A 25,565-nucleotide genomic window follows, 5' to 3' on the forward strand; every position below is an offset into this window, starting at 1 on the left:
AGCCACCATCTTGGGGGGAGAGAGGCCTGGCCTGAAAGACTAAGAGCCCTCCTTCTGACCACCATCTTGAGGGGGAGAGAGGCCTGTTATGTTTTATTTTAACTTTGTATTGTACTTCCTGTTGTACACCGCTTTGATCTAATTTGGAAAAGCGGTATATAAATAAACATTATTATTATTATTATTATTATTATTATTATTATTATTATTATTATGTTGATCCTGTGAATTTCATAGAGTTTTTGTTAGGCAAGGAATAGTCAGAGGTGGTTTTGTCAGTGCCTTCCTCTGAAATACAGTCTTGCAGCGATTCCCAAACTTTGGTCCTCCAGATGTTTTTGGGCTTCAGCTCCCAGAATTGCTGACAGTTTGCCAAGCTGTGTGGAGCTTCTGGGAGCTGAAGTCCAAAACACCAAAGTTTGGGACCAGGTATTTGTTGGTAATCTCCCATCTAAGTAATAGCCAGGATTGACCATGCTTAGTTTCCAAGTTCAGATGGGATCTCATGCCTTGAAGGTACTGTACTGTATTTAGGCCTCCCAGTTAATGAGCATTTAAACATAAGTCCTCACATACCAATTGGGTTGACAAACACTTTACTGTTTCTTTGTAACTTTTACAGTAGTCTGGGCTACAGCCAGTGCCAAAATTCAGCACTTACTCTCCAAAGCATGAAAAGTATCTGCTCTTGGTTTCAGCAGATCAGAAGATGGTAAAGAAACATAAAGGTCAAGGCATCCATAGCTGATGACTGACCAAGCTGAGTAAATCCCACCAGTTATGAGTTGTTGCCTTCCAAGAACTTTTAAAGTAGTTTTATTTCTGTTGAACAACCATGTGTGTAGGATGGAAATTATGTGAATGTGAGGGGAGAAAATAAGAGAGAAAATGCTGTATGAGTGAAAGCACACACAACACACACACAAAAAAATGGGAGAAAACCCGGGGGGGGGGGGACACTGTGTGAGTTGTGAGAGGTATTTGCTAGCAATGACTCTGCTCGCTTTGTGTAGCAGTTCGCAATGCAAATTCAAGCCCTTGGGCTGGAAAGGGCTTTCCACTCAAACCCCCTCTGAACAAATTTTGCCAAGAAAACTCCATGGTAAATCACAAAAAACTTGCAGGCAAACAACAGCAACAACAAGCTCCTATTTCAGCATCATGAGATAGTATGGCAAGCCACAGGTTTGTACATTTTTCTCTTTCCTCTTCACATGTGGAAGGAGAACCATTAGCACATGTAGTTTTCCATTTAACCAAAATAAGGCAAATTCTGCTATTTTACAAATCATATCTGACTAAGTAGGGTAATAAACCAAGATCAGATCAAGTTTTAGCATCATTTCTGAACAAATCGGTTAATTTCAATATAAAACTTGGATGATTTTGCAATATAGAACTTGACATTTCTCTACTTTGTTAGATATATTTTTGAATATTTTACATCAAGATAAGAATAGATGTCCAAGACTGAAAATTCCACTGCTTCACATCTTCCTTAGCAAATAATATTATGGACTGAGAGTACTGGATTAATTTATAGCTTCATTCTATGTACAACTATCCGTTTCTTGTACCTGTTAGCAAAAAGCATCCCAACCGCAGTTACTGAGCAAACCAGAACAAAATCAAATAGACATACACATGTAGTAAAACAATTACTTTTATGGCTCCTTCATGTCCAAACATCCAATGATTTATCATCACCCAAAACTGCTGACATCAACGATCCAATTAAGAGACTCCAGGTCCGGATTTCCTCAGATTTCCATTCATTCAGTGATTAATGGCACACACCACTCTCTGAAACCACTGACCAGTTAAGATTGTCATCAGTTAGATTGACATAATAAAATCTAATTAAGATGCCATTCTTCAGCCTGGAATTTTTGCATAATTGAGAACCGGATTTAAAAATACATTACTCCAGGCAAAAATATGTTTCAGCTGTAAACTGTTAGTTTCTTTTGGGGCTGTAACTGATGAAAATATTTATTTCTAATTAAAAAGTCTGCCTTTTAAAGTGCAGTTAATTGATTAAATTTAGACAAGTTACATGTAATGAAATCTTATTAAGAACTAGGGCACACTTTGAAGGAAAAATGGGAATTCATTTACAGTGCTAAAATAAAATGATCATTTATTAGAAGCAAAGGCTTTGTTTGTTTATTTAAACATATGTTCACAGCATTTTGGAATATTAATTACATTATATTATCAGAATTGAAAAAGTAACCTGGAATATTTCTCACTAAGAAATTCACCCACAGCCATCTGCTAGGGGTGGGGTGGGGTGGGGTGGGGAACTTGAAGGACCATTAGATAAATCCGTCAAATCCTGGGCAAAGTGCAAATGGCATCTGCACAAATTTCAGGAAAGGGCTGAAGAATCTTGAATCCTAACACTTGTCAACATGGTACCAACTTCGGTTGATATGCCAACTGCGTCCCTACGTGGCCATGAGGGACCTTGAAACAGCGATGCACGCACTGGTAACCTCTCATCTAGATTTCTGCAATGTGCTTTACATGGGGCTACCTTTGTACCAAGTTTTGAAGCTTCAATTGATCCAAAATGCTGCAGCTAGATTGGTCACAGATACATCTAGATCTGACCATATAACTCCAATATTAAAATCATCACACTGGCTGCTGATCAGCTTCCAGGCCCAATACAAAGTGTTGGTTATCACCTTTAAAGCCCTACATGGCTTGGGCCCGAGTTACTTGAGGGAATGCCTCTCTCTACACAACCCACCCCACAATCTCAGAACATCTGGGAAGAATTTATTGGAACACTATAAGCCCAGGTGAATATCATCTTCCCATAGATGGTTTACAGCTGCAGCCCCCAAACTATGGAACAGCCTACAGGAAGAGATCCGTCTTATCACCACCTTAGATGCCTTTAAGAAGGCACTTAAGACAGATCTCTTGCAGTGGGTCTATCCACCTGATCCTTTATAGTGGATCTTATAGAATTTTCTACACCTGATTCAACAGCACAGAAACAGACAACAATTTGGCTATGTTAATGATTGTACTGCATCTCAGCGTGTTTTAACAGATTATTTTATCTATTATGGTATTGTGTAATTGTGTTGTTTGATTTTATCGGTTGTAATCCCGCCTCGATCCACGGGGAGAGGTGGGAAATATAAATTATTATTATTATTATTATTATCATCAACAACATCACCAATCTGTTGAGGAATTATTTCTGTTTAAATTCTAAATTTTAGAACTCCTGGACACACTTCATTTTTAAGGGTAAGTTAAGAATGTACATCTAAAGATCATCATACAGTATAAGTACACATATTAATACGTTTTTGATGTAATTCGTTGTCATTCATTATACAGAACCACATGCTTGGAATCAATAGTTCCATAATTTGTATACAGACAACAACAAAAATATTTGTTCCACTATGTAATGTGTGTGTGTTCTTTGCTAACAAATCTTCCAATTCTAGTTAACACAATGATCAGGACATTAGTATAAGTGGTAGTCTATAACAAATTATACTCATTTTAAAAACCTGATCAGCAACAATATACATTGGCTAGCCAGCAGCATCAAGTGTGTTCAATGGTGCAGTTGAAAAACAGGCCTGCATAAATCTCAAGAGGTTTTCCTACTTTTCACTATTTTTCTTGCGGTTCAAAAGCAAACAAACAAACAGATCCATGAAATTTTCTATTCCTGGAAGATGGTAAGGATTTTAGCATTGAGTTTCCATTTCCCCTGGGAAAATGAGTGTGTTGACTCAACCAATCATCTTAGGTATTTGCCTTTGATTTTTACCTAAGTGGCTAAAACCAGCTTCCGCCCTTCTGCCCAATGTAAGCTGCACTGAGCCTCTGTTCTAAGTGGAGCACACCAGGTCTCTTGTCAATTTGTGTAGACTACCACCACACAGTTGTCGCTTTCATTCAAGCTATAATGAGAACCTGAAATGGGAACCAGATGTTTCACTAAAATTTCAGCTACCTTCAGCTTCAGCTTTATCCTGCCTTCTGTGACAAGCAAGCCTAACCCTAAAGCAATAATAATTTTTGAGTCTCTCTTTTGAAAATCACTATCAGGAAAATATTGGGGGGGGGGGGGGCAAACCCATTTGGAAATTGTTTTCAGAATGTGAACCTGCATATGATATGGATACAAAATCTCCAACCCCATTCCATAAAGTGAAAGGAAGGATTATGTTATTAGGAATCTCAAAAGATGTTTGACTGAGAACAGAAAGTTGTAGAGTAGCAGTTTAAGTTAGTTACTGTGATACCCAGCCATACTGATAGCATTTAAAATTTTCTAAATGAAATGCTGCTTCAAGCCATTTTTATCCATGACAGAATGGGTTCTACCCTCACTGACTGGGAAAACTAAGGAATACTAGAATTATTTGGTGGAATAGCATGTAAACATGCCACAAGAACATTGCTTGCAAAACCAGAACAAGAAAACCTTACTTGAATTCCAAAATTCTGGATAGAAACAAGGCTGGTTCTTCCATAAGTATGAACATGAAGAAAGAGAGGCATGATCACATAGGTTTCCTAAGGTAACATTTTCTGGTATCAGAGGAGGAAAGGAACAGAAATATTTGAGATGAGACCTTTGAATAACTGAAATTTGTAAAGCTACAGGAGTAAACATCATGAACAGTAATATATTAGGATAATAGCTAAATAAGAGAGGTAGGAAGCTATGGAGAATGTTGAAGCTAGGCACAAACGTTTTCTTGGATCAAGGTGTAGATGGGAGGTAGAGACAAGGAGGAGCTTGAGAGGAGTTTCAAATGACTGGAGTGGAGGGAAAGGTGAATGATTCCAGCAGCAGAGCTATGAGTAGAGAGAAGAAAGACATCAAGATGCAACTATGGAATGCCAGAAAGACATATCTTGAGTTTTTGCTCAGGATGCCATATTAATAAACGTTGTAAAGGAAGATATATATCTATTATGTCTATATTGTTCTGTAACTATTCTGGAACCCCAGTCCACTAAGTAGAGGTCTAGATGACTACCTGCTATATTTGCAATTAAACCAATTTGACATCAATTTTTTCAGCACTGAGACTTCATGATCATCATGCTCTGTTATAAAACAACATTAAAAACTGTTTTTACCTAATTTTCTAAAAAACAAATGATAACATGTATTAATTTTATTTCCTTCCTCCTCTTAATCCTTCCCACATTATGGACAACACAAATGGAAGGACCTATTGAGCTAGACAGCGGGATGTACTTGTGCTATCCAAATAAAGGCAAAAGCTTACTAGAGTTGACTACCATTATTTTTTTAATTGTTTTAGAGCTTTTCACTTCATAGAGATGGTCATTTATGAAGTTTCTCCTGGGCTGTAAGAGAGCAATCTTAGGCCAGAGAAAACATTCACTAGCAAAAGAATAAGATATGTAATGACTTTGGAACAAAAGGTGTTTTTTCCCCTCTAGTGACAGGAAAAGTCAAGAATGCTTTGTTCTGAACTAACAGGCAATATTTTCTTCACAAATGCAACTTGTTCCAAAGAAAGTGAAGACTATATGGAGGAGTCTAATATGTGTTTGAATGACCTCATTCAGATATCATTAGTAAGGTCAAGAGAAGCAAGGGCTTTATCAGGAGAAGTAGAAGAGGAAAAACCTAAAGGATAGCTAATGTTCTCTCCCCTACAGCAATCTATCTATCACAAGTTGTCAAAAAAGGGCTTGTTTCTGATTAAGGTCAACTTAATCTGAGTTACAGCTGCAGGCCTGACCCCAGACAGCTACAATGGAGCTCTTTGCTTATCTTTGGTAGAGAGGGAGGAAGCCCAAAGAAGAAGCCTTATAGCATAATTCTGACTGTGAAGAAGCTATACCAAGCAGGGTATTCATACCAAGAGAGGAGAAAATAAAAAGAAACAAGAGAAGAAAATACTGGCATGCACTATACCTTTTCTATTAAACATTTGTGCCTAACCAGACAAAACACTAATAGATCAATGAGTACTTTGATAAGGTGAATTAATGATGGAAACATTCATCAACAGCTACTGTGTTTCCCTGAAAATAAGACAGGCTTATATTTATTTTTCTTCAAGAAGACACACTATAGCTTATTTTCAGGGGATGTCTTATTTTTATTAAGTATGGTACAACAATCTACATTTATTCAAATATAGGTAAGTCTTCTTCTTCTGGAACATCATCATAATTCTCCAAACCCGGAATTCCATCCTGAATTTCTTGCAACTCCATTTCCTTTAGAACCATTGGCCCCAATCTTTCCGCTCCCTTCCCACCCCTTTCCATTCCATGCGGGGCCTATCACTATATTTTATTTTCGGGATATGGCTTATATTGCGCAAATGCTTAGAAATTCTGCTACAGCTTATTTTATGGGTATGTCTTATTTTCAGGGAAACAGAGTAATAGCCATTAGAATGAAATAGGATCTTCACATTCGGAAGAAGAATAACTCCAAATACCAATTTTTAAAAAACCGAACCAAACAAAAACATTTTGATATCTCATATTTTGAGACAGGATGTTTTTGAGAGATCTATGATCTTTCAGGAACACTAAAAAGGCCAGGAAAAACTGAGCTAAATTTTAAATGTAGCATGTATAAGAAATGGAAAGGGGGGGGGGGAATCACAAAAGAGGAATTCAAAGAAATAGCGAGCATGTGTAAGTCAGAAAAGCTAAAGTGCAGAATGAACTCAGGCTTGCTAAAGAGGTTAAGAACAATAAAAAGGGCTTTTCTGGATATGTCCACAGCAAAAGGAAGAAAAAGGAAACGGCAGGGCCACTGTGTGGAGAAGATGGCAAAATGCTATCAGATGACAGAGAAAAGGCAGAAATACTCAACACCTTCTTTGCCTCAGTCTTCTCAGAAAAGGAAAAGGATGCTCAACCTAGCATTTTATAATGCTTGTTGAACAGCAGTCTGATATCCAAAGAATAGGTGTGGGGGACTAGGGGTGTCAGCAATACTTCAAATGTTAGGGAAATTAGCTTTGCAAGAGCCTTGGATAACCTTTAGACTGGGGAGCCCCAGTATGTATGTATGTATGTATGTATGTGTGTGTGTGTGTGTGTGTATATATATATATATATATGTGTGTGTGTGTGTGTGTGTGTGTGTGTGTGTGTGTGTGTGTGTGTATATATATATATATATATATATATATATATATATATATATATCAGTACTACCTGGAAGGACTCCAGATTCTTAGTGAATTAAGGAATCTTTATTTAGAAAATATGCAGAGTGCAATCACACACACAAGGGAGCAATTCAAGCACACACATCATACAGAGCTAACTGAAATGGGAAAGTGAAAGGGGATACCAGAGTTTTTAGGGGTTGCAATGAGGTTATATTTACCTGTCTGAAGAGAAGACTGTGAGGCTGGAGTGGCCCAGACTGAGAGGTCTGATGATGACATAGAACATACACAGAGTGTGGGCAGATCACAGTGAAAAAGTAGAACTACCCAATATCCATTTTGTTTCAATTCCCCCCTCCCCACAAAGGGACTGTGTGAATCCATGCATCAGTAGACACATTGGCAAGTAATCCAGATTACAAATCAAGATTGATTAGTACATAGTCAGGAATCACCTAGTAAAACTAAATGAGGGCCAGATAAATAGCATCTCAGAGTATGGAAGGAACATTCTAACATATAAAAGCAGAACAGGTCTGAGGAGCCATAAACTTTTTCTAGTGGAGACACAGGGCACTTATGCCGATGAGGTTGCAGCAGAGGAGATGCAGGTTAAGTTTTGCCTGCAGACTGGCCACAGCTAAGGTGAGCTGATTTACTTGCTCATCCAGAGCCTGGTTCTGTTGTAGCAGTGCTTCCATGTTGCCCATATTAGGTTACTTGCAATCTGCCCAATGCTACAGTCAGCAAGTCACCCAATATCAGGTGATTGAGGTGTGAGAGCTGCCTGGTACTTAATCTAGTCCAGGTCAGTTACAGGTTACCCAGCAAATTGATGGGAGAACGAAGAGGGTGATCATCAGCCACTCCAGAAGTCATTACAGGAAGTCAGTCCAGTAGTCCAGATAAATGAAGCTTGCAAGATGTAAAACAGGTCTAATGTTAAAAGAACATTATCAGCAAAAAGTACTGGCAGTCACTAAGAAAGAATAGCTGTAAGCATTTATTTATTATTTATTTACTTACAGTATTTATATCCCACCCTTCAGCCCTAAAGACACCAAGGAGCTTCTGGGAGATTTATAGGCCTCTGTCTCAAGACACCAGGTGCTTAATGATTCAGCTTCTCCTATTTAACAGGGGTTGCCATAGTCTCCCCTTATCTCTTCAATGATCTTGAAAAGATGGCAGCATTCTCAATTTTTGCCCCCTCCTGCTGGGCAGTAGGGCTCCCAACTGCCTCAGCCTCCAGCTCCTCAGACTCAGGAGAGGCCGCTGTCATCAGCAGCTGTAAATTGTTGGAAATCTGTGACTGAATTTTCCAACTCCAGAGAGCAAGTTATGATGCTTGATGTCTCAGAGGGCATTGGTTTTAACTTACAGGAGGGTTAAATTTCAATTAAATATTAGAAGGAGCTTCATGACAATGGGAGTGGTTCAGCAATGGAACAAAATGTTTAAAGAGGTGGTGGAATGTCCTTCTCTGGAAGTCTTCAAAAATTATCTGGACAGCTACCTGTTGGAGATGCCCTAGCTCAGCGGTTCCCAGCCTGTGCTCCAGGGAGCCCTTAGGGATCCTTGAGCACTTCCCAGTTGCTCTGTGGCCGCTCCAACAAAATGAAAGACATAAAAATTGAATGAAATCAAAGAATAAGAAACAAAAAGTAAAATTACTGCTAAACACATTAACCTGTAAGACATAGGGTAGGGTAGGCCTCTTAGGGTCTCTGCCATGGAAATTGATTCTAAAAAAGGCTACAAAAGTAAAAAAGTTTGGGATGTCCTTCTCTAGTTGGACATCCAACACTGAACAGGGGGTTGGGCCTGATAGTTCAGGCCCCTTTCCAACTCTATCAGGATGATGATGATGGTGGTGGTGGTGGTGATTGCTACATGTTCTGGACTTCCCATTAGTTCAGCTCCAGATGAGAAGTTCTAAAATTATGGTAGGAAATCTGAAGGCAGTAATCAAATTTGGCCTTTGTCTAGGACCTGCCTGCTCAACTGAATAATGCTACAGCCAACAAATCAAGCACAGCATGTTATAAGATTTAGCAGCATTTTTAAAAACCCTCTAGTTTAAATTACTTCACGTGTGTCACATTTTCCCACTTCCTTGTATATTCAAGCAGGGGCTAATAGGTTCACAGCCACAGCTCACAGGTTTCACACACATATGGAAGACCCTTTTCATAAAGGGAACAAGATACATGAATTTTGTGAGAGTACATACAACTATTTTGTAAGAAGCAGCTCTCAGAGGATAAAATATGCTAAGTACTTTAAAGGAAGAATAGTTCATATGTCCTCTCCCATCTTCCCTCATATAAGGTCTCTATAACTAAAAGCTTAAAGTCAGGCAAAGAGGCTGCTGAAGTGATGACTTGCACAGCACTTCCAGAGATAGAATTGGAACAGCACTGGAGCAGAGCAAATCCCCAGGGAAGCTGAGGGAATGGACAGCCGATGGGGGCTGTCTAATCTAATAAAAGATCACTTTGCAGGCACATGTATGAACTTGACAGAAGCAAATGCAGCCACTTAACCTAGAGATGGCAACAGAAGCAGGCCAGTTTCACTGCAGGAAAAAAATAGGAAAGAAAGAAGAGCAGTAAGGTCATTGCCAAAGCACAGAGCCAGGAGAGAGCTTGGCTTCCTAACCCCTCAGATTAGTGTCTGACAATACAGAACTATTTTCCTTCCCAGCCCAATGATAATCTTGCACCATACTCTGTCTGAGTAAACACTCTGAGATGTTGACAGCCAGAATCTCCTCCTACAAATCTAGATCAATCCCATATTCTTTTTATTTCAAGTGAGCCAAATATCTAAACTACAGTAGTATTATTGTATCACCAGGGCAGAATTGGCAATTCAAATTAATTAGACAAATTTCAGAGTTCAACAAACCAGAGCACTGTACACAACGCTAACCGCCCCCTTTGCAAGCAGAATCCCCTTTAGCACGGAGGTGGGCAGCCAGCCATATGAAGAGATAGGCTGAACATGTGGATGAAACAGTGGTGGACATGATCCACCCCAAATTCTCAGATACATAAGCAGACAAGATAAACACACAGCTTTGTCTCCACTCCTCTCACACACATAAATACCAATCCATCTCAGTGTACTAAATAGATCTTTGAGAAGTCCACCAAACAGAGGTTTGGCAGATTTTGCAGAAGTTACCAAAATGTGAGGCAGAACTTCCAGGAGTCATAAGAGTTGTTGAAGGGGAGCCCTAGACTTGGTAGCCCTGACAGGAAGGAAGATGCATGGGGACAAATGTCTCCATGCACTTTTTCTGTAGCTAAACAGTGTTCCTTTCAAGTAATCAAAAAGCTAAGCAGCAGGATTATTAGGAAGCAGAAATAATACAGGAGCATGGCACATCCATAGTGGGCCACAATCAAAGCCGTTTTCCTATCTAAAATACTATTAAGAAGCTAGTAGCTTTTATTTTTAGGCTGCCCATAGATATCAACCTTTTAGCAAGCAAATCAATTATGGGGTTTTCTTGGACAGAGGAGGTTTGCCTTTGCCCTCCTCTGAGGCTGAGAGAATGTGACTTGCCCAGTGTCGTCCAGTGGGTTTTCCTGGCCAAATGGGGATTAGAGCTCTGGTCTCCTGAGTCCAACATGCAAAGCACTTCACCACACCGGCTCTAGTACTGTGTAAATATTCATCTTAATGTGTGAAGTTAAGCATAAGAAATAAAGAGCAATAAGGATGCTGTATATAAATACCCTAAATGTTTTATGCTGGAAACTAGGCAGAGTCAGTCCTTGTTAGTGCTCAGATGGCAGACCACCATAGAATATCAAGTTCTGTGGGCTATATTTCAAAGAAGGAACTGGTAAAACTGCCCCTGAGTATAGTGGGCCCGTTGTATATACAGAGCATCCATTCTGGACCCTACTGCATATGGCAAAAAACATGGGATCTCAAGTCCTGTTGACTCCTATGGGAGTGCGCTCTGTGTGCCATTTTAACTCCCTGGGCTTGCTGTGCATGGAAGCTTAAATATGCGTATGGCAAACCCACCTATGGTGCAGGTGCGCTGCATTCTTTGCCTAAGAAAATCTCATGAAATTAATGGGGTCACCATGTCGACTGGCAACTTGAAGGTGTGCGTGCGCCATGAAATTGTTGGTGTTGTTGTTTGCCTTCTAGTCATTTCCAGCATTTGATGAAACTGAGTAATCCGTCCAGCACTCAAATCACTATGCCATGCTGGCTCTAGTACTATGTAAACACTCAGTTTAATGTGGGAAGAACAGCCAACGGGACAAAATACCACATCCTGCTAATTGAATGCAAATGGGAAAGACCTATCATGGTTTTTTAAAGGTTTGTATTATTTTAATTGTTTTTTGTTTGTTTGTTCATTGCTTTAGGAGCCCTTGTGGGCTGAGGTCAGTGATACAAAAATACTTTAAATATTGTAACACTCTTTCCAAGTATTTCATAATACTCTAGATAGGAAAAAAACAACACTACAGCTGCCTTGCTCTTTTGCTGTTTTAATAATTTTCATTTCCCTTTCCAAACACTAATGAAATAAGAGTAAAATTTCACCCCCAAACTGAAAGTTGCCAATGTCATGTGGCAGTCTTGAAAAATATTTTTGGTCCAAGACAAATTAGCCCAGAGCACATTAAAACTGTATGCCAAAATGGTTCTCAGCTGGGTATCCATTTCCATCATTTCTTCAGAGGACATTATAATTAGCAGAAGTACTTATTCACATTGCAAACAAATAACATTAACCACTCCATCAACAATTTCTACATGGTGTCCAAATAAATAAATAAATAAATAAATAAATAAATAAATAAATAAATAAATAAAGCACATGATATAGATATAAATCATTATAAAAAAATTAAACCATCCTTAGTGGGCAGGCAGTATGTATGGCAGGGAAAGCAGAAACTGTTAAGTACCTTTCTGACACTGCCATGTTGATGGGAGCTTGTGCGTCTTTGGCTTAAAGTCTAAATAAGCAAGTCTTCTTGACTGAGCTTTTACTATATTCCCCATTTCTGTCAGAAATTGTTATTCAAACTGAAATGCACCTTAGGTTGCATCACACTGCAGATATAATCCAATTTGACAGCACTTTAACTGCCATGGCTCAATGCTACTGAATTTTGGGAACTGTAGTTTTGTGAGGCATTTAGCCTTCTGTTAGAGAGCGCTGGTGCCACAACAAACTACAATGCCCAGAATTCCACAGCACTGAGCTATGGCAGTTACAGTGGTGTCAAACTGGATTATTTCTGCAGTGTAGATGCAGCCTTAGAACATAGAGCCTTTATTTCATTTTACTCATTTAATACTTTTCTGCTCCACTTTCCAAGACCTTTGAATCTACAATGAAGCCAACAAGGAAGAAACAAAACAGTGATCGCATATGGTGGCTGAGAGGAACTTCAGCTGCTTTATACAGAGTATAGAAGTTGCCCAACTTCTGTTTTAATGATGTTTGAAAGGAACTTCATTCCCAGCCTTATCAAGTTCTCACAGTGACCTTTTTACGGGGACAGATGGTTGTCCCCATATTGAAACAAAGCTGCAAAAGGATCACATGTACTCTTGGTATTTTCCAGATATGAGTTATGAATTCTGGTTATTTAGAATTTACATTTCATACCTACCTTTTCTGTAGTCCACAGAAGCTGCGATATACCTCCGCATGGTATTCTTTTTATTAACAAAAGCACTGAAACAATAGAAGGAAACTACTCACGTAATGTCACTGCGCTGATAGCAACCCTGAAGAAGGCAGGCAATGAGATCACTGATGAACTCCACATCATCACTGTAAAGAGCTGCTTCAAGTTCCTAGTGAGAGAAATAATGTTATTGTTTTGCAATTCCTTGATGTTGAACAAATTCTTCTGATGAAGATAAGTGAAATATATCAGAAATTATTAAATAATGCCTACATGTCATATAGTAAACCTAGAGTTCATGAGCCAGTGCCTCCTCTACATCAGTATATCATAGTATGAGTGAAAACAACATGCCTCCATGTCAGTGCCATATTCCATTTAAACATTGCAGATGATAATGATGATCATGTCCCACCTTTCTCCCAATATAGGGTCTCAAATACTAAATATTAAGTTCAAAAGCTGCTTAGCCTTGGAGTACCAATGTATTTGTGTCACAGAGCAATTTAGGGACATCTGGACCCTCTCCCTATGTAACCAAGGATGCAAACCTTTGTTTCTCTTGATGCAAGTTTGTGTAGAAGCCATGCATTTCTGAGAAACAAAGGTAACATTTAAAAGTTAATGTCCCAGTGTGAAAGCAAATGTGACAAACTAGTTAGCATAAATGCATATACAGATCATCAAAATACAAACAGCCAACTGTTACTTGTTAAGTTACTTTATTTACTGGCAAAGAAAGAAAGGTAGAAAAAGCAGGAGTTTTACTAGGTCCACTGCACAGTGTTCAGTTTTGATATGGGGCAAGAAGCAAATTCTCCCTCCACATCCCCCCAACCCTTTGTCTTTCCCCCTTTTCTCCTTGAGCACTGAGCTGTGAGCACAGAATGCTAAACCTTGCCAAAATGCTTTTGGAATCAAGCAGAAAGGAAAGAGAGGAGGCAGCAAATAAGCACAGTATGTGTAAGGGGCCAGTGGAAGGCTGTACAAAATGGGGACATGCGGTTCTTCTTCCACAATTGAGTATATTCACAGAATCCTAGACAGGAGAGAAAAGCCTTCTTCTCCCCCCTCTCCAGCTGGCGTCACAGCTCATTAGAGAAAAGCCTGTTTAATGTCTCTCCCTCCCTCCCTATGCCTTCATGACTAAATCCCTTGGTGTCTCGCAATGGCTGTTGGGAAAGCACACTGCTTATATCAAGGGTATCTACCTCACTGAGGCCTACAACAGATAGGATGAAGACAGCACCAAGGTAAATAAAGATCCCGGGACACCAAGCTGGGAAAGAATTTGCAGCTCTGCTTTGGAAAGCTTGGCTGTCGATCAAACTAAGATGCTTCCTTGTTTAGGCATCTCACTGATGCCCTAACATTGGCTCAGGAACAACACTCATCACATACATCAGCCATTTCATATGTATTTCAAAACAGCTGACCCACTCAGTGACTAAGAGAATCTAAAAGAAAATCAACTCAGGCTAACTATGAATTTTAAAAAAGGAAAAATCAGCAAGATTATTATCTTTTATGTCAGTGCTTGTGGATGATGGCAGTTCTGTCTACAGATGTCTTCCTGTTCACATTTATCAGTTGCTGAAATAAAGTTCTTGCTGCTTGAATACAGAAGGCTGATTTACTGAACTGAGGGGAAAGGGCAGTTCTTGACAACTAGTCAGTACTGTTGTTTACAAACTTGAAACCTCAAGTGACCAAAATGGTAAACTCTAGGAAACTTTAGCTAGATACATATCGACTAGAGTAAGGCAATAAACCTTCAGTTTATCAATAATAAGAAAAAGGAGGTCAGTCACACCTGTTTCAATAGCACATGGTATAATTCTGCTCCTCCCCATGATACACATTTCCTATCAAAGATTTTGTCCCACTGCAGCCATAAACAGTGATGATAAGATAATCTGTTTTATTACAGCATTTGGACAACTTAAAACATCTATTAATAGAAATACTGACATACAGTTTGAAAACATGATAAATGATATGATGAAAATAGTCACACTAAAATAGCCTTAAAGCAGGTAACTTTATAAAAATTGCACTGTAAACATAATCATAAATTCGCTACCCATGGGAAGTTGTGGTTACACATTCACAATGTTACAATAAAGGATTATAAACTTTTCCAATATTGGTTTTATTTTATTTTTTTAATTTATTTATTTAGAAAAGTGTCCAGCATTCTTACACCATTTCCCCCCCACCCCCTAACTCCATGGAAATGTCAATGTTTTCAGGGGATAAGAATGCACCACAACCACAGGAGTACAGTTCGCCCTTTTTTACGCGGGGATCCATTCTGGACCCTCCTCCCCATGTAAAAAAATGTGTATGCTCGAGCCCCATTGAAAATAATGGGGCTCGTGCATGGCACGGTGTGCGGCGGTGTGGCGGTGGGTGCATGCCCATTACTCTTAATGGGACCCGCTGCCCCATGGACTCCTGCGGGCTCCCTGGCAGCTTTCAGTGTATGCTGAAAGCCGCGCATGGTGCATCCGCGTATGATGCGGACGCACTGTATTTGTGAGTACAGAATTAAATGCATTACACAATATGGAAAACAATCCTGCAACCTAAACGTATTACCACTGTTATTTATGACTGTGAACACCCCAAATTAGGAAATGGATGTAATAGCCTCTGCTCCAGGAAATATTCCCCAATTAAGGGCCATTCTTTGAACCAGCCATTGTGCAGAGAACCACATGAAAGTTACAACAGCCCTTACAAAAGTCCTTGCAAGCACATTTCCCAAAACTGGTACACCATCTCCTGGTTTGCTTAACTACTGTCCTGCTGCAGAAAAATATGGATTAAAGGAATGGCTTACTTCTCTCAAATAGTGTCCATGTACATTAGATCATTAATTAGCAGACCTTCTGCTAAACTGGTGAAAGCAACTCTCCCCTACCATGTTTAATCCAGTGTGGAAATAGTTCAACCAGTGCTGTCACCACACTAAAATCAAGCTGCCTCTCCCAGTAAATATCTCCTTTCAGAGGATATGATGTCTTAGCATCACAGTATCATGAATCCCAGTTTTGGGGAAAGGGTGGGATATAAATAAATACCATCACCATCACCATCACCACCTCCTCCTCCTCCTCCTCTTCCTTTTGTGCTGTGTTTTCCTAGTTTACTTGGCATATACTGCTAGAATGGGCATGTACCTCTGAACTCAACCAGCTATTCATCTGGGAGGGGTGGCAGGAAAGTGGGGAAGGAGGTGAAGGATGGCTTGTTGTTGCTTCTGCAAACTCCTTGCTCGGCGCAAACCCACCCTCTTATCTTAGCCAGCCTCAACTTAGCATTGTCATTAGGGGCCTGAGAGGGCAGAGGTGGCAGAGGACAAATGCACCCAGTGAGCAGTAAGGGATGGAGGGGCTGCCAGAGCAAGGCAAACAGAGCCAACCAGCAAGAGCAAAACAATTCGACAGCTGAGGGAACAGTCATGTGAGCAGCAGGTAGAAGCTGCCTTGGTCATGGACCACATGCAACATGGGCTTGAGGGGGCTATTGGTGGAGAAGGAGACAGGGAGAAGAGCGAGGAGAATAAGCTACTACCACCTCTACTAGCCTTACTCTGCTGTAGCCGCCGCTGCTAAAGTCTCCTTTCCTGTCATCATCCTTCTCTTCCGTCTCCTTGAGAGAAGGTGGGTGACAATGGACATTTGCACAGCAATGCCACTGTCCTAGGAGGTAGAGAGGAGGGTTGGAGACCAGTAACAGAGGTGAAGGAGGTGATGTGGCAGCAGCCTGGGAGTGAGGTGGAGATGTTTGCAGCAACAGGGTCTGTAGTATGCATGTCTTTTTTTTTTTTTTTTTTTTTTTTGGCCGGGGGTGGGTGGGTTATAATTGTGATTTTTCCACATTTGCCAGGATCCTGTGCCCCCAACCCCTGCGAAAATTGAGGGCTGACTGTTGTATGGATCCAAGCTGTATAGGGCTGTCATAACCAGTACATTTTGAATTCTGCCCAGAAATGGTCAGCAGGCACTTGAATGTTTTAGTAAGGGGGTTATATATGTCCTATAAGCCGCCCCAGTTAGCATTCTGTCACAGCATTTTAGACTACAGTCCTCCCTCTCCGTTCCTGTGATTTTGGAACTCACATTCCTTGCCTGTGCATGAGGGATGAACGGAGGGGGAAATAATGGGGCACACACCCGAGGCCCATGCTCCCACAGCCGCGCACCTATATTCCAGCCAATGGGGCTTGAATATATGTGAAACTCTGTTTTCGCAAGGGGGTCTGGAACGGATCCCCCATGAGAAAGGAGGGGCGACTGTAGTTTCCAAAGGCAGCCCCACACAGAATATGTTACAGTAATCCAAATGGGATGTAATGAAGGCATGTGTCACCATAACTAGATCTGACATCTCAAGAAACAGGCACACCAGTTTTAATTGTGCAAATGCACTATTAGCCACTGCTGAAACCTAGACATTCAGGCTCAGATCTGAGTCCAGGAGTATGCCCAAACTGTGAACCTGAGATTTTAGGGAGAGTATAACACCAAAGGCCATGGAATCAAACAGGAATCCTCCAACACCACCTTGAGAGTTCACTCCTGAAGGAGCACTGGAACCACTATACAACTACACCCCCAAGTCCCATCCCAGAGAGAAGGATACCATAACTGATGGTATTAAAAGCTAATGAAAGGTCCAGAATAATCAACAGGAACACACTCACTCATTTCTCTATATAGATCATCCACCGAGGTAAACAAAGTTGTTTCTGTTCCATAGCCAGGCCTGAAGGCAGATTGAAATGGATCTAAATAATATGTTTCATCCAGATGAAAGGAGGGAGACTGCCACACACTCCAGAACCTTCTCCAAAACAGGAATATTGAAGAGTGGCTGGTATTTTCAGTATAGATGAGTTCAGGGAGGGGGTTTAGTAGTTTGTACTACTATGAAGTTGTTGAAAAAAATTAAACCTCTTGGGATAACAGCATCATTGTTATGAATGTATTTTAATGGTTTTATAGTACTGTATTTTAACTGTGGGCTTTATGTGTTTTCTTAATTGTGTTTTGAATTTTAAAACGTTGTGCCCCACTTCGAGCTTTAAGGATGATGATGATGATGATGATGATGATGATGATGATGATGATGATGATGACGACATAAACTTGCTATCTTTAAGGTCTTAATTCTGTGTGAAGTCAAAGACTCTGGGACACTAAATGTCCTATCTGCTAGGATGAGGGCTAAAAGTCTAAAATAGATAGAGAAAAAGGTTTTACTTGCTATGTGCCATTTTTAACCGACAAAATACAGCTGGGATAAAAATAATTTAAATAGAATAATTAAAATTAGGGGCATTCTAAATAAAAAAATTAAATAACTCATCATATATTTTAGATACTTTATCTAAGATATCTCAATTTTATTGTTGTTGTTTTTTAGGGCAAAAATACTGTATTTTTTGAATCAGGAGGTATAGTTGGGGAAGTGGCTCCACAAGGTTTCCTGAATGGTTAATGTGCCTCCCTATCTTCCACAGTTGCCCATCCTTGCTCTAAGTTGGTAAAAATTACTCCATTCTCTCCCCTTCCCGCAAAACATATATATGCTTGTGAGTCTGAGCTGATGAAAGATCAGTTCAAGAAAGGGATGTTGTGGACAGCACAACAAAAATATAGGTTTTTGTTGAGTCACTATGATGCTGCTATTTAAATAAAATAAGATTCCTAGTTAGGAATCATCAGGAAAAGTACAAAAAATAAAATCACCCATAGCATAACACTTTTGTAAGATCCAAGGATATAGCTGTGTTAGTCTGTAGAATCAGTATGTAGAGAGATCTTGTAGCACCTTTGAGACCAGAAATAAAGAAACTGGCAGCATGAGTATGCTTTTGTACAATAGCATGGTGCAACCATACCTGGTACACTGTAAACATTTCTGATCATTATGCCACACAAAATATATTGTAAAGGTAGAAACAGTGAAGAAAAGGATAGTCAAAAAGAAGTGGTTTGCAGCAAATCCCCTACAAGTAAAAGTTACAACACTGGGGCCTTTTAGCTTAGAATAAATGTGACCATGAAGGGAAATGATAGAGGTACATAAAAGTATACACGAGCAACATAATAGTATGCATGGTGGGAGCAAAGTGGATAGGCAGAAAATATTATCTTTTTTTCACACCATGAGAATCTAATGAAGTTGAACACTGGGAGACTGAGGACAGAGAAAAGAACATATTACAGCCTTTCTTACAAAAGAAAAAAGATTCAGTGATGGGTGCCGATATTCTAAATCAGATTGGGCCAATTCACGAAGGATGGGGGTATCAGTGGCTATTATGCCCAAACTAAAAGGCCTTCCGGCACCAGGTGTTACCTGGGGGCAGGGGTGGGACTTCTGGGAGGGAACAAGTCTTCAGGGGGGGACTTCCTTTCCTTCCCCCCCCCCCAGGACGTCAGCTGCCTCTCTGGAGGCAAGTGAAGACTTGGCACAATCAGGAAGGAGGAGGAACAAAGAACAAACAGACAGCTTCATTTATATACCACTTCATACTGAACTATCAGTGTCTAAGCAGTTTACAACTGTAAGCTAATTGCCCCCAACAATCTGGGTACTCATTTTTGCGACCTCCTCGGAAGGATGCAAGCCTGAGTCGAGCTTGAGCCCTTTTGCTAGTACTGAACTCGCAACCGTAAGCTTTTGAGTGAGCGGCTGCAGTACAGGCAATTAACCACTGTGCATGCCTTCCATGTGCCAAAAATATGGCTTCGTGTGCCATCTCTGCCACATGTGCCATAGGTTCGCCACCACGGCCCTCAAAACTCAAAACATTTCTGATTAAAAATTCTCCACTTTTGACTCACAGACTAGTCTTTATAGTCCATGACTTTTGGTGCACTTGCAAATTAACACTTAATACATTACCAACCTTTCACGTCACTCCTTATTAACCTTTCACAAACAAAGCATAAAGAATGGGAGGGGATAGAGAGAAGCTGATCAGTGACAAAACTTAATATATTATAGAGTAAGTTCCAATGCTTAGGGCAGCTTTTCTCAAATGAATTAGATTCCTATTATTTTCAGACAACAGTTTTATTATACTTTCTGTACCCAATCTGCAAAGAAATTCATGTTGAAAAGGCAACCTAAAATGCAAAAAACACTTCTGAAGAAACCAATAGAAAAAAAATGTTCCCTTAGAGACCAAAAGTAATAACCTCTGTGGCACAGAAACTGATATTTAAAAATCAAATTAACAATGATTGAACCAATTAAATGACTTCAATTATTAGTACTACTGCCAATGAAATGACCTCTCTCAGTTTCTGATGCTTAACATTATTTATGTAATTTTCAGACCTAAATTTCCAAGCTGTATAATAGGCTGTATATGTCACATTATCTTGAGTGTCAAAAGCAGTATACTGACAGCTTCCAAGAAACACAAACGGAAACAGAAAGATGCTACTGCATTAATATTCTTCGTGTGGATTTCCAATAGATACCTGTTTGGCTACTGAGAGAACAGAACACTAGCCTGGGCATGCGTTTGCTCTGATCCAGCACAGCTCTCCTTATATGCTTAGACATCTGAATGCACTTTGCCACCTCTTTCTGCATGCAGCAGTGAGATCTCAACTACAGACCATACACACACACACACACACACACACTTTTAATTATTTCTGGCTATGCAGAATTTTACATAAAAGGAATAAAAAACAATGCTATGCTTATGTCTATCTGATCTGAGAATGAAAACTCCTGTAAAAAAACAAACTGACCAACAAAAATTTAACATTTAGGATAAGTTAGCTCTATGGACCAATCCTGTATTGAATCAGCCTTCTATTCCTTTTGTGACTGCTGGGATTAAGGGATTCCAGTCCCTTTACAAACCAAGTCCAAAATGCACAGTGTGGTCTCTGACTCCATCTGCCTTCATTTCTCTTGTAAGCAACTTGGCAAAAACACTTGCATTTGTGCATCATTTCCCTGTCACAGCTGCAGTTAATGGACTCCTTCCCTGATTTCCCAGCATCTTAGCTTCCCTGCATCCCTGCAGGCAATTGCACAGCAAAAGGGCTGTATATTACCCACTTTCAATAAGATGCTTAAGTGCTTTATGGCTTCCTGAATTGTAAGCCCCACTGCCCTTGCCCCCAATTCTGTTTTTGTACTGCCTCAACAGCAAAGACAAAAGGCAATACCATAGTTTGGAGTCAAGAAATATATACACATCCAAATATGCAAACCCGCTCCACACAGCCAACAGAAACTAAATCAATGGCCCTCTTCAGGGAAACAGGTTCTTGGCATTTCATTCACTATGATGATTAACTCTGAAGGAGTCAAGTATTATCAAGAATGCTGCCACTTTCTCATAGGAAAAAGGGAAGAACTTTCATAACATTCATTATTATTCAGTAGCACCAAAAGAGGAGATCTTAATTGTTTTTTCCACCCTTCCAAAATGCCTCATTTCTTCAAACAAGAGACAAATTTGAGTAAACAAAGGGAGATTGGTTTTTCTTTGGGTTCACTTTTAAGGACACTGCTGTTTCTAGACTTCAGGCTTTGGTCTTTCTCTCAACCTTTTTATAACTACACATGAGAGGATGTTTGGAAAGCATTAGAACAAGGGGATATTGTTACAATGGGGGGCTTATAACACAGGTGTGTGCTAAAAGCTTTGTTAAACACAGAAGGTTATAAACTACAAGTCACAAAGCAATTGTATTATTTGTTTCACTCTAGTCAGGCAAATCCAACAGCCACAACAAATTGCTAAGTATGGCAAAAGAGTGAAAACATTTCTTTAAATAAAAACACTGTGGGGTGGGAGAGAATTTTATCTGCTATTAACAAGGATGGAAAGAATGGTTTGGCTTTCTTTCTTTCAGCAGCATAGTGGGCATTTTAGTTGGATTCAACTTTGTGTGTCACATTTTCTCAAGTTTTGAAGAAGGTAATGGCAAACCTCCTCTGAATAAATCTTGCCAGAAGATTACAGAAGAGATTCTGACTGAACATTAGACATCATGTTTTGATACCATGTTTTCCCCCAAAATAAAACACTGTCTTATATTTATTTTTCCCCAGGAAGACACACTATGGCTTATTTTCAGGGGATGTCTTATTTTTATTAAGTATGGTACAACAATCTACATTTATTCAAATATAGGTAAGTCTTCTTCTTCTGGAACATCGTCATAATTCTCCAAACCCGGAATTCCATCCTGAATTTCTTGTGACTCCATTTCCTTTAGAACCATTGGCCCCAATCTTTCTGCTCCCTTCCCACCCCTTTCCATTCCATGCTGGTCCTATCACTATGTCTTATTTTCGAGGTATGGCTTATATTGTGCAAATGCTTAGAAATCCTGCTATGGCTTATTTTTTGGGTATGTCTTATTTTCAGGAAAACAGGGTGGTAAGAGCATTTTCACCATGAAAACAATTGCCTAGAGAGGTGGTGGGATCTCCTTTTTTGCACATTTTCAAAAAGAGGCTAGACAGCAACCAGCTGAGGATGCTTTGCTGGAGATCCTGTACTGAGCAGGGGTTTGGATGTGTGGCCCATGAGGCTCCTTCCAACTCTATGATTCTATGACAAAATTTCCACAGGATTAAAAACTGTACCTCAAGTCTAACTTTCCTACCTTCTTTATCAAAATGCATGTTATTCTTAGTTTTATTACCATAGTATATACCATAGTAAAATTTTGTGGCGAGTGACAGAAGAAAAAAGTACAATTTTTGTAATTATAAAGGCGAGTGATTTCTCTTGGTGCCGATCATATATAAATTAGAGTGTTTTCTATGACGATCCCATGACTATTTCTATCACACTTAAGAAATATAGTAATATGAGAACAGGTAACAGAGTAGCAAACTCTGTTTTGAAAACTAGGTTCATAACCTCTTTCGGCTTTGCTCTCTCTTAACTCCAGCCCTATAGCTATTGTAGTTATTTGAGCTGAAAATGATGTCACACATAATCTAATGCTCAAATGGGACAATTATCAGCCACCAATGCATCAAGTGAAGATGTAGATTTATCTTGAGACACTTGACAAGCGCAAAACTCATCAGAACTGTGAACAGATGGATAAATCAGAAACTATTTTTATGAACACTGATTGGTGGGAACAAAAAAAATTCAAACTATTTTAGGACTGAAATTGGGGATAACAATATGAGCTATTTAGGTGTAAATCTATTACTTAAGATACAGCTCACTGTACAAGGAAATTATAATCCGTTGTGGGGGGAAATAATCATATCTCCAAATGGGATAGTAAAAACTGGAAAATGCTAACAAAAATTAGGATGTTTAAAATGATGTTATTGCTAAAACTTTTATATTGATTTCAAACTATCCCAGAAATAACCCACAGTAAATTTATGAAGAAATGGGATAGATCAATATTAAAGTAGATAACAGGAAATAAAAAAGTAAAATTATTTGACGCCCCATTATATTTTGAAGCAATTAAATTGTGAAGAATTGTAGAGGCGGAATACAATCAACTGTCTCTTCTCCTGTCTAAACACACCCAGCTCCCTAAGTCATTCCTCATAACATATGGATCTAGAAGGTCCTACTCAGCAGGAAGCCAGCAGACAGTCAGACAGCAGACTATCACAGGGGATTCTTGGAAACTTTATTCAGAAGGGGGTTGCCTTTGCCATTGCCAACCTCCGAGGCTGAGAGACTGTGACTTGCCCAAAGTCACCCAATGGGTTTTCATGCCCAAGTGGAAATTTGAAGCCTGTTCTCCAGAGTCATAGTTCAATGCTCAAACCAGTACACCATGCTGGCTCTCAGTTTTACAAACATACCCAAATACAGCGCTGTGTAAATTTACAGCGCTATATAAATAAAGGTTAATAATAATAATAATAATAAATATAATAAAATACAGTTCATGTGGACTGTGTGATTATGAGGGATGATCAAGCTCTTAGTAGAACAAGCAGGTCTATATGGAGGATGTATACCACAGGGATATGTGATTTTAAAGATAAGCAGATCCTCAGAAAACTTTTTAAAATCAGAGCATTTCTGCTCCAGAAATTGATTTTTTTGCTTTTGCACTCTGCAACATAAATTTCCATATATATTCGACTGTAAGTCAACACATTTATGCCCCAAAATTGACCCTAAAATTCTTGGTCAACTTATATACAGGTCAATACACTAAAAGATCCTGAAACAAGTACTGCAGTGATACTCCACTCTTTGTGCCTTGAGGCAGGAAGTTGTGTGTGTGTGTGTGTGTGTGTGTGTGTGTGTGTAATAGTTTCCAAATCCAATTTGAAAGCCTTCTCTTCCCATCAAAGAAACACCCCTTTTAACTCCCTTCCCAATCCGATGTTAAAACCTCTCCTCCAGCATCAGGGAATCATAGAGTTGGAAGAGAAGACAAGGGCCATACAGTCCAACCCCCTGCCATGCAGAAACTCTCAGTCAAAGCATCCCTGACAGATGGCCATCCAGCCTCTGTTTAAAGACCAAGGAAAGAGACTCCATTACACTCTGAGGCAGTGTGTTCCACTGTCCAACAGCCCTTACTGTCAGGAAGTTCCTCCCAATGTTGAAGTGGAGTTGGGTGGTCAGGAGAGGTCCAGAGAAGGAGAGGGGGGCGGGGGCGTGTTTTCACCTTTCCATCCTTTGTAATAATAATAATAATAATAATTATTATTATTATTATTATTATTATTTCTATACCGCCCGGTGGCAAAGCCAATCTGGGTGGTGAACAATATAAAAATTTACAGAATAAAATATACATAAATATTTATACTCCCTTCCCCCCCTTAAAAATATTAAACACTTAAATGTATTAAAATGGGACTATAACAATGTATAATTATACTATCCTAAACTAAACCCCAAAACCCTCAGTAATCCTCAGTTATAGACCTCTAAGTTTTACCCTTGACTTATCCACGGGTCATATCAAAATCCATGATTTTGACCCTGAAACCTTCCCTCAACTTATACATGAGGTCAACTTGTACAAGAGTATATACAGTAATGCAGTGAATGCCCAAAGCTACCAATGTTACTCTGATTGCTTATGTATATGCTCAGAGAATACCAAAAGAATATCAAACGTGGTAGATGTAGCATCCTGTTCACAATGAGCCTCCCAGCTATGTTTTCAGAAATTCATAACAACAGTATTTGAATGCATTTTGAGGGGGCAAAAGTATCACATATCCTTGCAGTACTTGTTACTTTTTTGGGTTTCTAGATTGTAAAGGGAATGGTGTAAAACTTAAAAACACACGAGCTTCATTTTTTTTGCCTGTGTGAAGACAAGTAGTTCTGCATCTATTGTACTTTCACAGATCCTGCAGATGTTACATCCTTCTGTAGGAAGGCCACATCACAAAAATTATTACACAAACCCAGAACCAGCTACAACAAATATTGCACTTGAAAGGCTTTTCATCATCTTTCTGAAATCAGGAAATTGCACTCAAAGGGAACAAGTTTGCTGCAAACTACAACACAGTGCAAGTTTAGAAAGATATTTTAAAAACCAGCAACTTGAATGATTTTCTTTTTGGATAAAACTGTATCAATAAAAATTAATTCTGTGCTTTTAAGTACATTCAAATGTGCATTATTCTCTCTCATCCTTATAAAAGAGCAATTATTTAGTAGCAGACTCAAGAGAATCCATGAGCTCAGAATGTCTATATTCTA

The 25,565-nt window shown here is 39.4% G+C and overlaps 1 protein-coding gene across 1 annotated transcript in view; it reads right to left on the reverse strand.

Annotated features, from left to right (window-relative positions):
- CECR2 (CECR2 histone acetyl-lysine reader) overlaps positions 1 to 25,565 on the reverse strand; it is a 127,030-nt gene that overhangs the window by 43,984 nt on the left and 57,481 nt on the right. Inside the window, exon 2 of the mRNA XM_089527743.1 lies at positions 12,919 to 13,013. The gene's annotated coding sequence lies outside the window, so the exon portion shown is untranslated. The remainder of the gene's footprint in view (positions 1 to 12,918; positions 13,014 to 25,565) is intronic.

This window comes from Sceloporus occidentalis, unplaced genomic scaffold, assembly GCF_023333645.1.
Source record: "Sceloporus occidentalis isolate IW3139 unplaced genomic scaffold, rSceOcc1.0.p SCAF_5, whole genome shotgun sequence".
Classification (NCBI taxonomy): Eukaryota; Metazoa; Chordata; class Lepidosauria; order Squamata; family Phrynosomatidae; genus Sceloporus; species Sceloporus occidentalis.